This window comes from Equus przewalskii, chromosome 29 (genome assembly GCF_037783145.1).
Source record: "Equus przewalskii isolate Varuska chromosome 29, EquPr2, whole genome shotgun sequence".
NCBI classification, from domain to species: domain Eukaryota; kingdom Metazoa; phylum Chordata; class Mammalia; order Perissodactyla; family Equidae; genus Equus; species Equus przewalskii.
Window position 1 is genome coordinate 13,549,431 of NC_091859.1, and position 17,990 is coordinate 13,567,420.

Consider the following 17,990-nt stretch of genomic DNA (forward strand, 5'->3'; position numbering starts at 1 on the left):
AATGCACTTATGTACATACCCCTATGTTTAAATAAATAAACAAACTAAAGAAATGCATTCACCAAGAGCTGGGCTATTATTGAGAAACATTTCTGTAACTATTTAATTATCAATATAAATGACTGTGCTAACAGCAGAAGGGTTGATTAATTTTTTGTTACAAACACTTTCATATTAATAGACAGCTAAGTTTTTGTCAATCCCTTTGTTGTTGAACTGTTCCAAGAGATCATCTAACATATGTTCAAGTTACCAGTCTTCTAATAGATAAAAATTTAGTAGCAAGAGGCTGTATAAATCAAGCCTGCACCATCCCACAGCAGAGGTCTGACGACCCCTGAATGTGACCTGCTCCCAGAGGAAACCAATTTAATGCTCCATCGCACACAGAACAGTATGTATGAATCACAAAACCTCCAGATAAATTAGTGACAGGTACATCTGAATAGGATTCCTTCTAAGTCGCTTATCTGCAGCCAGGCAAGCTCATTTCATCCTCACTTTCAAAGATAAAGCCACATGGCATGTTGCCTTGGCAGATTCTCACAAAGTAAACAGTCCCTATCGCCCATTATTGGGGAAAAAAAATCTCCTTATTTCAGGTATTGTGACAGCAAATGGGATAAATATCTGCCAGTGGAAAACTCATCAGTCGACACAAGGCCTTACGTTTTCTCTAACTTTCTTAAGCTCTGTGCCTCATGTTCTTTCATTTTTATTTTTGACAGTTCTGATACCCGAGAGCTGTAGCCATGGCAAAGTTCGAGAAAGAAACAGAAGGTTATCAAAGACAACTTATCAGAGCCCAAACAGGGAGAAAAGATGCCAAGAATCACTAGGTATCTGAAAGACAGATCTGTGACAGAAGAAGGAAAAAGGGTGCACCAAGATTTTATCTTTAACCAACACTAATTCCATTTGAAAAAGCCAGAGAAACATTGAGATGCTAAATACATGCTCTGAGTACTTAGAGTTATTAGTCATAGAAAAGATGAAAAAATAAACTATGTACAAAATAACATGAAAATGTTTACTTGTAAGGGATCCTATTTACATATCAACCATAAATAGACTGGAATATCAGAACTATATAAAATTAAATGCTTTAAACTGAATATCAATGAATAGCACAAATGTGCTATCATCTTCAAAGTATCCATTAATCACCAGAATTCTTTTAAACTGAACAATAAAACAAATATATTAATTCTCACTTTCTGCATTTCCTATAGTCTACAATTCTACTTAATCAAGACTTTCACTATGTTTCTTAATAAAGGCCATGTCATATCACAGGTCAGTCATATAGCATACTGGAATTCGATAGCACGAATTAACAGGACTCACGTTTTAGGTTCTATTCATAGTCCTTCTCAAGCAAAATCAGGGTTGTGCTTTCTGGGTGAGTCTAAGTTAAAATGAAATGACAAAAATCTTAGTTTCCCATGCCACTGCCACTTAGAATATATGCAAATAGACCCCCAGTTAATCAAGGAGAAAAAATTTCATTAAAGAGTACTGATTTGTAATTTGGTCCTTTCAAATGTACAGAACATTTGCCCTCCTCCCCCTATATCTTCCTTTGCAAAATTTCTGCCCAATGAATTTGTTACTATAGAAACTCAACTATGGCTACGGTCAGTTAATGAAATTTGGGTCTGAGATTAACCTCTGTAAACATGTAGAGTGGTTGGGCATCTAGAATTGAGAAAGACAAGGGTGATGCTGGAAAGGAAAAAATAATAAACCATATAATTTAAAGAACGTACAATATGATAGATTTAGCTACATTAACTGCTGTCTTATATATGAAGTGATTCATAGGATTCCAAATGTATAAAAATGAAAGCAAAAGTACTTTGAAAACATTACCAATACCATATCCAATGACACCTTGGGGAATAGAAATATAGCTACTAAATTTACCTCCTTTGAAATTACACAGGTTTAATTAGATTGGATATATGTCCTTTACAGCTACAATAATTTATGCAACATTAAACATCATTTAAAATGTGCAAGAACTTCAGTTAGCAGGCAATAAAATTATTATTTCTGCTCTATCTAGCTACTATGTTTATACTGAGTTATTTATTTACAATGCACTTTAACATCAGCAATTTCTTAGAAGCTTCAGTAAAACGGAGAACTGAAATGTTCAATTAAAACATTAAACTCTACTTGTGAAGCACCATATTATAATAATGTTAGTTTACTTTTTACGAATTAGAAAAATATGAAAATGTAATCAGAACAATTAGCTTGAATATTTAAAAAAACATATGTCATGTGTGTATTGTTCAACACTTTGGTTAAATTATGTAAATACAAAGTTATATAATAGTTCTTAATCATTACATGTCAAGAGTTTTTTTACTGTACATTGGAATATTCAAACTTTCTGGTTAATTATCCATTAATTCAACAAATAGATTTGTCTAAGATGGCCTTACAATTCCCCTCAGCTTGACTAAACTTTAGACAGGTGTCTTCCTGACTCTAGGCCCCTGACCTTCCTTTTCTTAGAGCATTTACTTTAAACTTGCATGGTAATTATTTTTCTACCCCTTTCAGATATAAATCTCCTCCCAAGCTCTTACCAGTTTTATAACCCAGGAACGTCTTTCTCCAGGCCCTGGGAGCCATCCCTTTGATCTGTAATTATCAAGAAAGATAGTGCCTCTGTCTCCTAGCCTCTAGTGATGGTAGAAGTTTAACTTCAATATGCACTATTAACAAACACAGATGACCTAATCACATTGACCAACTACCCCGACACATCCTCTAGTAATTTTCCACCAGCCATATCAGCTCTTAAAAATCTCCCCGTTTAGGAGGCTAGCCCCGTGTCCACATGGTCAAGTTCTCACACTCTGCTTCGGTGGCCCAGGGTTTTGCCAGTTCAAATCCTGGGCGCAGACATGGCATTGCTTGTCAAGTTGTGCTGAGGCAGCATCCCACACGCCACAACTAGAAGGCCACAACTAAAAGTATACGACTATATACCGGGGAGCTTTGGGAGAAAAAGGAAAAATAAAATCTTAAAAAAAAAAGTCCCACTTTCTATTTCAGCAGAATTAAATTTGATATCTCTCTCCTTTTGCAATAATCTTGAATAAAGTCTTCCTTGCCTATTTAACTCCATCCAGAGCAATTTTTCTTTCACACCCTCAAGTGTCTGCTATGTGCTGGCAGACTAGTAGTTCAGTGGTAGAGGAAGTAGACACAGTACTTGCTTCCATAGTCCCTACCATCTAGTGGGAGACTGAGACAAGTTAATTGACACTTAAAATAGAAGGTGATCTGGGGCTGGCCCTGGCAGGTTCATCGGTTTGGATCCTGGGTGTAGACGTTCACACTACTCATTAAACCAGGCTGTGGCAGCGTCCCACATACAAAATAGAGGATAAGTGCCACAGACGTTAGATCAGGGCAAATCTTCTCTGCCGAAAAAAAAGAAGAAGAAGAAGAAGAAGAGGAGGAATAAGAAGAAGAGGAGGAATAAGAAGAAGAAGAAGGAGGAGGAGGAGGAGGAGGAGGAGGAGGAGGAGGCAGAGAAGGAGAAGAAGGAGGAGAAGAAGAAGAAGAAGAAGGTGATCAATACCAGACCTCAGGAACAGAATGGGGCACTTAATAAAAGTGAAGCAGGTGATGAAAAGTATAATAGACTAAGTGGCATCAACCCCATGACTTCACAAATGATGGGGTATCATCCTGGTAAGTTGGAACAGGGAAAATGCTCCAGGAAGAGGGTCTAGCATGTGCAAAAGCCCAGAGGCAAAATAGGTATTGCAAAGAAAAGAAAGACCAGAACGGCTGGATTGCATACAGTGATGTGGGGGAGCGGCAGGAAATGAGGCTGAGATGTAACAGGAGATAGGAAAAGGCATTTATTCAATCCTATAGTTGTTCATTTTTCCTTTGATCAACACATTTATAGGAGAGGTGATATAACTTAAGGTTCCACGCCAAGGGCTCTGGAATCAAATTATCAGGCTTTGAAACCTGACTCTCTCTCGAAGTTGTTCCACACTAGGCAAGTAGACTAACCACTCTTAACCTCAGTTTCTCCATTTCATAAATGGCGATAATAAAAATACTTACCTCATGAGGTTTTGTGAGGGTTAAAAGGGAAATTCCACATAAAATGATCAGCACAAGTCTTGGTATGTAGAAAATTATCTATGATGATGATGGTGATGAAGACAATGATAGAAAGCAATCTATGATGATATTGATCATGAAGTACATACTCCATACCAGGCCATAAGGGTCATGGTTAAGTGGCTGAAGAAAGGAGAAATTGCTGAAACATTTTAAAAATGAATAAATATTATCAAGTTTACATTTTTGAAATAGCATTCTGATTACAGTTAGAAGAATGTTTTGAAAGTTGGGAAGTGAATGCTGCAATCCAAGTCTGAGAACAAATAGTTGTAGCTGAAACTTTGAGTAAATATTTGTAAGTATGTTAATTAAAAATCAATGTGTGTAGGAGTGATGGGTTTATAATAGAATGGCCTAATAACTGGGTAAACATACCTCTGTTTATTAACTGTCGTCTGGTTGTAATTATTAAGAGCACGGCTTTCTTTCATAAAAGGATCCTTGTTTGGATAAACTATGTAGTTGATGTCCTTGTGAGCATCAATTAGTATGTTTTCTAAAGGGAATTTTGTTTAATCAAGCAAATCAGTTGAATGGAAGTCGTCCAACACAACAGTAATCATAAGAGAAGGAGCTAATATTTATTTTAGCTTTTTTGTTTGTTTGTTTTTTGTTTTTTTATGCTAATTATTTGTATTAACTCACTTACTTCTAACAACAAGCCCATGGGTATTATTGTTATTTCCATTTTGCATATGTGAAAATTGGAGCACATGGAAGTTAAGCAATTTGCCTAATTCACATAGCATTTGGAGGAACACAGGTTCAAACCAGATAGGCTGAATCCAGAGCTTGTGCTGTTAACTCCAATATAAAAAGTGCTATAATAAAGTAGTTGTTAGAGAAGCTGAAGCTCAGAAAAGGCTACTATAAGCTAAGAGAATATTAAAGAATCAAATAAAGAACTTTGGGGAAATAGGAGAAGAAACTATTTCAAGAAGGTAGAATGCAAAAAAGGATACAATGAGAGTAGCTTCTAAAAAGAAAGAGTATTTCAAGTAGGTTTTAAAGGATGAACAGGATATTTGTCTCCTTGAAAATCAAGCATAGTCTACTTTAAAGAAAAATCTGTAATGGTTTATATTTTTCCCTTATCCCAACTAGATAGGATCACTGCATCTTCTAAATGTCCTAGTATTTACTAAACATGTGAAAATATATGTTTATCCACCCCAAAGAAATCTGTAACCAGCAGCATTCTGATGCATTTCTATCATACTTAAATGAAAACCTAAAATTCAGCCTCCTTTCCATGGCATCTCTGATAATATTCTTTCCTATAGTGAACACACACACATTCACATATATAGCACATGCCAGTATCCAAGCTACTCCTGCCACAATAACCTCTGTTTCCTCAAATGCACCAGGCTTCCACTGTTTCATTTGCTGGACTAAGCTTCACCCAAATCTTACATTACCAGATGTATATATGAAGACGTTTCTTAGGGAAAATATTTTATTCTTTGCTAAAGATATTTCTTTTTGTTTGAGAAAACTCTACCTGCTGTCTCGTTCCTGGCCTCACTACACTCTGCACGTCCTTTAAAAATATCTGATAGTAAAGAGTCTCTCTCCCTCCTAGTAGGTGTCACAGTCACATTTTACATGTGTTTCTATGATTATTGACAAAATCATTACCAGTTTTAAGTCCAATGAGGGCAGAGGCTCTGTTGGTTTTTATACTGTAATATATCGTGGGGGAGGTCAGAATATGCCACCCTAACATATGCCACTTTTTTCTTTGAAATTTGTCACTTTTTTTTCTGGGAAAGATTCTTTTTTTTTCCTCTCCGAAGCCCCAGTACATAGTCATATATTCGAGTTGTAGGTCCCTTTAGTTCTTCTATGTGAGCCACCACCACAGCATGGTTACTGACAGATGAGTGGTGCGGTTCTGTGCCCAGACACCAAACCTGGGCCACCAAAGCTCTGAACTTTAACTAGGCCGTCAGGGCTGGCTCAACATATGCCACTTTTGAATGGGGACCAATTTGAGCTGAAGGTAATTGAGAATCAACAGATGCAGAAAGATTCCTTCTCAGAGCTTCCATTAGGTAACTAAAAGAAGAAACTTCAGAGAAAGGAGGGCTGTTAATAATCTCTTCTCTGGGAGATTTTTACAGCCATGAAGAAGATGCAGACTTAGCACCAAGATGAATCTTCACATACAAAAAACCTTACTAAAATAGCTCTTACCTTCCATTAGTTTCCTCATATATTTACTCTCCTGTAATTTACTCTCCCACCTAGAAAAGCCCAAATCTTCCTTTCTTTGTCTAGTCCACAATTTATTACCCTTTGTTAAAAATACAGTGTAAGCTTCCAAGTCTAACCACTCTGTGGGGAGCTCATTTCTTTTCTGGGGAGGCTGCATGCATGTAAAGTTAAACTAAAGAAACGTATACCTTTTCTCCTATTAATGTCTTTTGTTAGTGTAATTAGTTTAATTCTCAGGTCCCAGTACTAAACATAAGAGGGTAGAGGAAAAGTTTTTTCCTCTGCTACTATCCCTGGCACCTAAAGCAATGCCAGACTCAATAAATATTTGATGAATAAATTATGTGTGACTTGGCAGTAAGCCATGTACTTGGAGTGACTGATTCACAGAAAACGGCCAATGAAAACTATCAATTGCTATTACCAAAGAAAGGTTGCTGCAAATATAGTGTACTCTGTTTTATGTTGTCCTCATCATCATGACTGTTTCTAGAACTCAGATGAGGGCCACATGTAAGTAACACAAAATAATAACAAAAAAATAAAATTACACAAACAAAATGACTCAAATGAGATTGAGATAGGAAGTCCAGGGCTGTTTTGACAGTTTTGTGGTCATCAAAGACCCAGGAGCCTTTCTGATTTTCCACTCGTAGCCAACGGTTTCCGCCTTGAAGATGTTTGGAATATTGCTACTTTAGTTCTAGCCTTCACAGCTTTCAGGAAGCAGAAAATAGGAAGGGAAGAAGGCAAAAAGACACATCTACCAGCTTAGTAGGTCCCCTAAAATGAACTATTCTAGACACCCACTTCTAACTTTAGCTTAGGTCTTATTGGAAACACCTTCAGAATGGAAAGTGAAACATGGATATCTAGATAATTCTATTGCTACCTTAAACAATATAGTGATTATTAAGGTAAATGGTAGAAATATAAACAATTTTTCTTTTCTCTTATGAAAATATTCATTTTTAATTTTTTGAGCATTTTGCATCATAAAACTGTTCTTTTTTACTGAACCTTCAGGAAATAAGTCTTCGCAAAATAATTTTTTATTACATATTTTCCTTTAACCTTAGTGCCCCAAAATGCCAAACAAGGGAAGCCCAGGATTAAAACCAGATTCATGGTTTGAAATATCAAGAACCATGAAATGTTATGACAAGAACAAAGACAAACCTCAAGTGCATTGTAGATATACACAAGAAGATGCAAGACTGTCTCCTTTACTCTGTCCATTTCGAATATATCCCCACTAGCAACCTGACGAGACTTTGACATCTTTATGTTTCTCTGCTCCCTGACTGCCCTCTTCTCAACCCTTAGCTTCATTCAGTCAATTCTTGATGCGAAAACTACTGAAGTTAAGCCACAGCAGCAGGAAGTCGTTCTTCTTTGGCTTTTGAGTGTGTTTTTATGTGTCTCTGTGCTTACCTATGAGTGAATGCTTGCTGTTGGGCTAGTTTTTCAAGACAAACGATGAATTCACACAGTGATGTCCTGAACTGGGCTAAATTTGGCAGCTCTATCATTTCTTCATTCTTCCTCTTTGCTAAATTTTCCTGTTACTTGGTTTAAACTGAAAACAGAATTATCTGCCAGAATGAAATGAGGATTGTAAATTCTCAATTTTATCCCACAGCCCCTTTTCTCCCCAGAAGATAGCCTGATATTTGAATTTCAAAGGCAATTTCTTCATGAAAACTGAATCTATGGAGTAGAAAATTCATGGAAACAACCACTTTAGAAGGCTATGGCTGCTCTTAATAAATTTGAGAGGAAGATGTTCTGTCCAAAGAATCAGGAGTGATTATAATTTGAAATGAAATTATATTTGTGCTCTTATTTTTAAACTTGTTTTAGGGACGCTTCTGTCAAAAGAGAATTTGTTTTTAATTGATTAGTAAGGACCTGAAGAACTAAATAGACTACATTTTTTTTTTCCCAATAAGATTAGCCCTGAGCTAACATCTGCCACCAATCCTCCTCTTTTTGCTGAGGAAGACTGGGCCTGAGCTAACATCTGTGCCCATCTTACTCTAGTTTCTATGTGGGACGTTTCCCACAGCACGGCTTGATGAGCAGTGTGTAGGTCCGCACCCAAGATCTGAACCAGCCATCCCCAGGCTGCAGACGCGAAACATGCGAACTTAACCACTGTGCCACCAGGCTGGTCCCTAGACTACTTCTTTATTCCATGACAGTTTTGCTGTTACAAAGAAGAAAAGCTTACCTGTGCAAAAAAAAAAAAAAAAAAAGACCTGACTCCTGAAAAAAGCACTTTTTAGATTTTTGCCAGACATTGTTGAACAATACAGTTAAATAAAATTAAATTTGCTTTATCTACTTTTTCTTTTTAGTGCTTTAGAAGGATCAGACAGGTTCCAATTGATTGTACCTTTTAGACACTGAATAGAGACTACACAGATGTGTTTAAAAATCTGTAAAATACAGAAGACTTAGCTGAGAAAAATGTCCCTTCTTTTTAGTGTTAAATATCCAGCAACACAGTTCTCTCTTTTCTTAGTGTGTGTCTGTGGCGATGGTGGGATGACACCTAAGGAACCAAACATAAGATTTCCCAGGACGAGGCTGCTGCTCATTGGATTAACTATGTCACACCTTCAGCCATTAAATAACAGCTTGCTTCTATTTAATTTTTGCCTATTGGGACAGCTATTTGCAGGTGATTAGATTTCTTTTAGCTTGTATGTGTCCTACAAAAATTCCTAAGGAGAATGCTGATGACATCATTGAAAACATATTCCATTACTTATGCATCATAATCTCAAGTGTTCACTTGTTCTTTTGAAAATTTTAACACAAAATATTTCAGATATACCAATATAATCCCCCCATAATACATTTAGGATAATGTAATATACTTATTTTTAAAAAATGCTAAGAACATCATATATAAATTTGTGACTGACCTTAAGTTTCTTTTTTTTTCCTGCTTTATTGAGGTACAAGTGACAAATAAAAATAGCATATATTTAAGGTCTACAATGTGTTGTTTTGACATACACATGCATTGTGAAATGATTACTGCAATCAAGCTATTTAACATATTCACAAACTCACATGGTTTCCTTTTCTTTTTGTGATGAGAGCATTTAAGATTACTGTCTCAGCAAATTTTAGGTACAATACAATATGATTAACTATGGTCACCATGTAATGCATTAGATCTCCAGAACCTATTCATGTTGCATAATGGAAAATTTGTACCGTTTGACTAACATCTATTTCCCCCAATCCCTGGTAACCATCAATCTACTCTGTTTCTATGAGTTTGACTTTTGTAGATTCCACACGTAAGTGAAATCATTCAGTATCTGTCTTTCCGTGCCTAGCCTATATCATTTAGGAAAATGTCCACCATTCATCTATGTTATCACAAGTGACGGGATTTCCTTCTTTTTTAAGACTGAACAATATTCCCTTATATTATCATTTCCCATTCATTGTGTGTGTGCGTGTATGTGTATACACACATATCACATTTTCTTTATCCATTCATTCGTCAGTGGACACTTAGATTGTTTCCATATGTTGGCTATTGTGAATAATGCTGCAATAAACATGGGAGTACAGATATCTTTTTGAGATAATGATTTGTTATCTTTTGGATATATATCCAGCAGTAGGATTTCTGGATCATATGGTAGCTCTATTTTTAATTTCTTGAGGAACTTCCACACTGTTTTCCATAATAGTTATACCAATTTACGTTCCCAGCAATAGTGCCCAAAGTTTCTTTTTTTTTTTTTTAAGATTTTATTTTTTCCTTTTTGTCCCCAAAGCCCCCCCGGACATAGTTGTATATTCTTCGTTGTGGGTCCTTCTAGTTGTGGTATGTGGGACGCTACCTCAGTGTGGCTTGATGAGCAGTGCCATGTCCGCACCCAGGATTCGAACCAACGAAACACTGGGCCGCCTGCAGCGGAGCGTGCGATCTTAACCACTTGGCCACGGGGCCAGCCCCCCAAAGTTCCGTTTTATTCTTATCTTGCCAATGCTTATCTTTTGGCTTTGTGATAATAAGAAATTTAACAGATTTGATGTGATATCTCATTGTGATTTTGATTTGCTTTTCCCTAATGACTTGTAGTGTTGAGTGTTTTTTCATGTAACTGTTGGCCATTTGTGTATCTGTGGAAAAATGACAATTCAGGTCCTTTGCTTCTTTTTAAGTCAGGTCATTAGTTTTGTTGCTATTGAGTTGTATGAGTTCCTTATACATTTTGGATACTAACTCCTTATCACGTGTATAGTTTACATATATTTTCTCCCATTCTTCAGGTTCCCTTTTCATTTTGTTGACTGTTTCTATTGCTGTGTAGAAACTTTTTAGTTTGATGTAGTTCCACATGTTGATTTTTGCTTTTGCTGCCTGTGCTTTTGGTGTAAATCCAAAAAAAAATCATTGCCAAGACCAAGATAAAGGAGCTTTCTCCTTATGTTTTATTCCAACAGTTTTATGGTTTCAGGTCTTATGTTTAAGTTTTTAATCCATTTCAAGGTGATATTTGTGCATAGTATAAGAAAAGGGTCTAATTTCATTCTTTTGCATGTGGATATTCAGTCTTCCAAACACCATTTATTAGGAGACTATCCTTTCCCCACTGTATATACTTGGTCTCTTTGTCAAAATTTAGTTTACTATATATGTGTGAGATTATTTCTGGGCTCTTGATTCTATTTCATTGATCCATATGTGTGTTTTTTTTGCCAGTGCCATCCTATTTTGATCAATCTAGCTTTGTAATACAGTTTGAAGTCGGGAAGTGTGATGCCTCCAGTTTTGCCTTCTCTACTCAGTGGTTCCATATGAATTTAAGGATCTTTTTTATTATTTCTGAGAAATATGCCATTGGAATTTTGATAGATGGAATTTTGATAGATGATATATTCAATATGCATTGAATCTGTAGATGACTTTGTTTAGTATAGACTTTTTAACAACGTTAATTCTGCAAATTCATGAACACGATATTTTTCCATTTATTTGTGTCTTCTTCAATTTCTTTCATCAATGTTTGGTAGTTTTCAGTGTATAAATCTTGTACCTCCTTGGTTAAATTTACTCCTAAGTTTTTTTGTTTTTTTTTTTTTTTACTGAGTTCATAATACTTTACATCACTGTGAAATTTCAGTTGTGCATTATTTCTTGTCTCTCATCACATAAGTGCTCCCCTTCACACACTGTGCCCACCCTCCAACCCCCTTCCCCTGGTAACCACTGAACTCTTTTCTTTGTCCATGTGTTTGTTTAAATTCCACATATGAGTGAAATCATATGGTATCTGTCTCTCTCAGTCTGGCTTATTTCAGTTAGCATATTTCCCTCCAGGTCTATCCATGTTGTTGCAACTGAGATGATTTTGTATTTTTTATGGCTGAGTAGTATTCCATTCCATATAAATATACATTCCATATACATATATAAATATATATGTACACCATATCTTCTTTATCCAATCATTGGTCGATGGGCACTTAGATTGTTTCCATGTCTTGGCTATTGTGAATAGTGCTGCAATGAACATAGGGGTACATATGTTACTTTGGATTGTTGATTTCAAGTTGTTTGGGTAGATACCCAGTGGTGGGATAGCTGAGTCATAAGGTAGTTCTATTTTTAGTTTTTCGAGGAATCTCTATATTGTTTTCCATAGTGGCTGCACTAGTTTGCATTCCCAACAGCAGTGTATGAAGGTTCCCTTTTCTCCACACCCTCTCCAACATTTATTATTTTTAGTGTTAGTGATTATAGCTTTAACAGGTATAAGGTGATATCTTAGTGTAGTTTTGATTTGCATTTCCCTGATGATTAGTGATGCTGAACATCTTTTCATGTGTTTATTGGCCATCTGTATGTCTTATTTGGAAAATGTCTGTTCATATCCTCTGCCCATTTTTTCGATTGGGCTGTTTGTTTTTGTGTTGTTCAGTTGTGTGAGTTCCTTCAACTATGGAGATTAACCCCTTGTCGGATATATGATTTGCAAATATTTCTCCCAACTGGTGGGTTGTCTTTTTGTTTTGATGCTAGTTTCTTTTGCCTTTCAGAAGCTCTTTAGTCTGCTGAAGTCCTACTTGTTTATTTTTTCTTTTGTTTCCCTTGTCTGAGAAGACATGGTAGTTGAAAAGATCCTTTTAAGTTTGATGTCAAAGAGTGTACAACCAATATTATCTTTCAGGAGTTTTATGGTTTCAGAACTTATTTTCAAGTCTTTGATCCATTTTGAGTTTATTTTTGTATATGGCATGAGATAATTGTCTACTTTCATTCTTTTACATGTGGCTGTCCAGTTTTTCCAACACCGTTTGTTGAAGAGACTATCTTTTCTCCACTGTATGTTCTTGGCAACTTTGTCAAAGATTAACTGTCCATAAATCTGTAGTTTTATTAATGGGCTTTCAGTTCTGTTCCATTGATCTGTGTGCCTGTTTTTGTACCAGGACCATCCTGTTTTGATTACTATGGCTTCATAGTACATTTTGAAGTCAGAGATTGTGATGCCTCCCGCTTTGTTCCTTTTTATCAGGATTGCTTTAGCAATTTGGGGTCTTTGGTTGCCCCATAAGAATTTTAGGATTCTTTTTTCTATTTCCGTGAAGAACGTCATTGGGATTCTGATTGAGATTGCATTGAATCTGTACATTGCTTTGGATAGTATGGACATTTTAATTGTGTTTATTCTTCCAATCCATGTCCATGGAATCTCTTTCCATCTCTTTATGTCATCATCTATTTCTTTCAATAATGTCTTATAGTTTTCATTGTATAAGTCCTTCACCTCCTTGGTTAAATTTATTCCTAGGTACTTTATTCTTTTTATTGAGATTGTAAATGATATTGTATTCTTGAGTTCTCTTTCTGTAAGCTTGCTGTTAGTGTATAGAAATGCAACTGATTTTTGTAAGTTGATTTTCTACTCTGCAACTTCACTGTAGTTTTTAATTATTTCTAATAGTTTTCCAATGGATTCTTTAGGCTTTTCTATATATAAGATCATGTCATCTGCAAACAGCGAGAGTTTCACTTCTTCATTCCTTCTTTGGGTTCCTTTTATTCCGTTGTCTTTCCTAATTGCTCTGGTCAAAACCTCGAGTGCTATGTTGAATAAGAGTGGTGATAGTGGGCAACATTGTCTTGTTCCTGTTCTCAGAGGGGTGGCGTTCAGTTTTCCCCCATTGAATATGATGTTGGCTGTGGGTTTGTCATACATGGCCTTTATTATGTTGAGGTAATTTCCTTCTATCCCCATTTTGTTAAGAGTTTTTGTCATAAAGCTCTTGGATCTTATCAAATGCTTTCTCTGCATCTATTGAGATGATCATGTGGTTTTTAGTCCTCATTTTGTTAATGTGGTGTGTCACATGGATTTATTTGCAAATGTTGAACCATCCTTGTGTCCCTGGTATGAATCCCACTTGATCATGATGGATGATCTTTTTGATGTATTGCTGTATTTGGGTTGCCAAAATTTTTTTAAGGATTTTTGCATCTATGTTCATCAGTGATATTGGTCTGTAGTTTTCTTTTTCCTGTTGTCCTTGTCAGGCTTTGGTATTAGAGCGATGTTGGCCTCATAGAATGTGTTAGGAAGTGTTCCATCTTCCCTAATTTTCTGGAATAGCTTGAGCAGGATAGGTATTAAATTCTCTCTGAAAATTTGGTAGAATTCCCCAGGGAAGCCGTCTAGTCCTGGGCTTTTATTTCTTGGGATGCTTTTGATTACTGTTTCAATCTCTTTCCTTGTGATTGGTCTATTCAGACTATCTATTTCTTCTTCATTCAGCTTGGGGAGGTTGTAAGAGTCTAAGAATTTATCTATTTCTTCTAGATTCTCCAATTTGTTGGGATATAGTTTTTCACAGTATTCTCTTATAATCTTTTTTATTTCTGTGGAATACATTGTCATTTCTCCTCCATTTCATATTTAATTTTATTTATTTTAGTCTTCTCCCTTTTTTTCTTAGTGAGCCTGGTTAAGGGTTTGTCAATTTTGTTTATCTTCTCAAAGAACCAGCTCTTTGTTTCATTGATCCTTTCTACTGCCTTTTTTGTTTCTCCCCAAATCCCCCCAGTACATAGTTGTATAGTTTAGTTGTGGGTCTTTCTAGTTGTGATACGTGGGACACCACCTCAACGTGGCCTGATGAGTGGTGCCACATCTGCGCCCAGGATCCGAACCAGCAAAACCCTGGGCCTCCGGTAGCAGAGCGTGCAAACTTAACCACTCAGCCACGGGACCGGCCCCCTCTCCTTCATTTACGAAGGACAGCTTTGCTGTTTAAACAGTTCTTGGTTAACAGTTTGGACCTTGAGCTTAATTCCATGGGAGCAAGCCTGGGTCCATAGGGATGGACCTGTGCCTGAGTCTTTGTGGGTCGGATTGGCCACAGGGCCCACTGAGTTGGGCCTGGGTCCTGGGTCTACAGGAGTCTGGCATCAAAGGGGCCAACATTTTGCCATGGTTCACTAAAGTTGGCATGTTGCTGAGGTTCACAACAAAGTCAACTGTTAACTTCGCTCTCCTTCCCCCACACAGCGGTTATCTCTGCATGCTGTGCTGTAGGCATGCAGCCCACATGGGGAGGGGTGAAGTGGATAACGTGAAACTGTCCTTCCTACTCTTTTCAATGCATCTTTTTTTATTTCTGTGCTCCACTAAGGTGCTGTAATCTCTCACCTGGATTACTTAGCTCTTGCGAAGTTATTTTCAAATTGATTCCTAAGGAGAGGAAATTTCAAACTGATTCCTGAAGTTACTGTGAGGAGACAAGCACTGAAATTCCTATTCTGTCATCTTACTGACATCCTCTGACTTTAATTTTCTAAATGTGGCTCACAGTTGCACTCAGGTTATCAGCTTTCTTACTTTTAAACAATTGTATTTCTTAGAGAAAAAGCAGAAAGGGATTATGATGAGTAATTTAGCTACCAAATTTTAATCAAATTTAAATTCTATTTATATAAAATATGACCATTATTTTTCTGTCCTCAGAGCATTTTAATATACATCATCTGAAACAGGCTACCTATCATTTGCTATACAAATATGGACTACAGTAGTGGGTACTTCATCAGCTGAAGTTAAAAAACAATAATTTGTTTATTTATTTACCTGTTGAGGGGTATTATTATTAACAATGAATAACAAATGAGTTAATAAAGATTTGCCAGTTGAAATAAAACGCTTTCAATTCTCACATTGGATGATAACCATAATTTTTGTATTATGCATGAAGTCTTTCAAAAAACACTACCGCATCAAGATTATAAAATTTGTATATCTAATCACTGAATCCATGACTTATGGAGAAATATGATTATGGGAAAACATACTGATGTCTTCCACCTCTATGCTTCATAAGGAGTCAGTCTTTAATACACCTTTGGAACAATCCTTGTTTAACTCAGTTCCAAGATAATACATTGCCGGCTACTTGCATCCTTAGAAACTTGCCCAGTGCTGCCTTACCTGTCAATAAAATTATGAGAAATTTTGACAGAAAGCATAGATAATATTTAAACTTGTAGTTTTTTAGTTGAGATGAGCCATTTTTACAAAGAGTCAGTACAATTCCTAACCAGACTATATGTTTGGCCCCCATATTTCCTAGTTAGGCAAATTTACTACAACAGTATTAAATTGAAATTATCACTTTAACTTATTTCCACCTCTCCTTTTCTCTATTGAGCTTTCATGTTCTGTTATTTGAAATTTTAATTCACATCAAGTTGAAAAATTGTATTTTATTCTGAAATGACATGTCTTCATCATTTTGCTTTTAGGTTTATTCTCAGTGTGTATAACTTACCTAATAAACATTTGCATTATTATGGAAATACACACATACATACACATATATAATCTTTAATTGTAGCTCAGAATCATATGTGCAAATTTTTCTTTACATTCAGCCCAGCTTCACAAATCCTGAACCAATAAAAAAATTCTTAACATCTAGGTGAAATAAGTTATTTTTATTTATAATTTATAAACTGTTCAAAATCATTCCACATTTTAATTTACCTCACATTTCAGCAATAAATGCACTATTATTAATCACCTTGCTTGTTGAGAGAAGACTCAAATGCTTTTTTTCATTATGTTACTAATTGCATTCACTCCTTAGTCATTCTTTTCATTGCTTTAAATGTAGTTCATTCTTCTTTTTAAAGATATTCATCTCTGAATGCATTAATGTCCTGATTTAATTTAAACTAATTATTGTCTAGGTCTGCTACATAGCTTTAATTTTTTTTCATCTATGCATTCCTCTTCCTTGGATCTTACCCTAGTTTTACTGTATTAAATATTTAATTAATTTCCCCAGAAAAGGGTTGATTTGGAAGTAAATTTTATGCATAGTTCTTACCTAAGACTACATTCAGGTAGCCCTGGCCCTGGAATGATAGCTTGTCTGGGCTTGGAGTTTAGAATTCTGAAGGCTTTGCATCACTGCATTTACCTAGTGTCCTAGCTATCTAAGACTAATTCTTTAGTAGATGGTCTTTTTGGTTGGTTGTTTGTTTTTTCTCTTTGAATACTTTGGATCTTCAATAATCTTTGGGATTCAGAGATATCATAATGATGTCTATTCATATGGATCTTTTATAATTCTTTTTTTTTGCAGTTGGCAGCTTTTAAAAATCTTGGCACAGCTGTTTCTCTTCAACTTTGAAAAGTTAAAATTGGACTCTTAATAGATTTTCTTTTAAATAATTAAGATCAATTCCTTGAATTTTTGTATTGTATAATTTTTATTATCATATTACTCATTGAAAGAAAATGAACCACATGTACTGACTAAAATGAAGTATTTTTTTAGAATTATTTGGTTATAACCCAATAGCAATTCCTTGAAACTAAATTTACTGTTACTTGCATTTATTTCCATTGTATGTTACAAATATGTGGTCACCATGTCCTCAGAATCTCACAGGAAATGAACACACAAAAACCTGGTATATATTTTTACACATAATTGCCCGATATTGTGTAGTGAAATTGGAATGACTGCATGATTTTATCTTCCTGAAGAAGAGATTCACTTTACCCTTTGGCAGGCATCTAAAGGGGCAGATCACCTTGATCCAGTATGGGGCTCAGGCAATTTGAGGCTGGGTTTGTCTTTGGGAGACTCACTGTACTGTACATTTAATTCATTTCTACTCCTGGTAAATCAACTATCAATTTTTAATGCATTTTTAGAATGGATTGAAATATTTTCTACTTAACCTTCATAAGGTTATGGTGGAACTTGCAAGATCATACATTTCTGGTGATAATATAAATTGACATAATCTATCTTTTCTGTGAGTTTGTGATTATTTTGTTTACTCTTTCTTGTTTTTGTTATTTATTTCTATGTTGTTTTTTCCTTCACTGGAGACCACCTGGATTTGTTCTTACAAGGTCTTTTGTTTTTAAAATAATTTTATTTTGTTGTACATTTATGCATATCAAGTGACATTTTGGGGTCTGTCCAAATCAATAAAATCTTCTGACTTTATGACTATATTTTTTAGAGTTGTTTCTCTAAGCCCTCACTCCAATTTCACAAACAAATAAAAGCTTGGA

The 17,990-nt window shown here is 35.7% G+C and overlaps 1 protein-coding gene across 8 annotated transcripts in view; it reads right to left on the bottom strand.

Annotated features, from left to right (window-relative positions):
• MGAT4C (MGAT4 family member C) overlaps window positions 1-17,990 on the bottom strand; it is a 691,584-nt gene that overhangs the window by 305,124 nt on the left and 368,470 nt on the right. For 4 of the 8 annotated variants that reach the window (XM_070600668.1, XM_070600674.1, XM_070600667.1 and 1 more), the window contains one exon: window positions 1,348-1,408. The exons of the other annotated variants lie outside the window; for them this stretch is intronic. The gene's annotated coding sequence lies outside the window, so the exon portion shown is untranslated. The remainder of the gene's footprint in view (window positions 1-1,347; window positions 1,409-17,990) is intronic. 8 annotated transcript variants of the gene reach the window in all.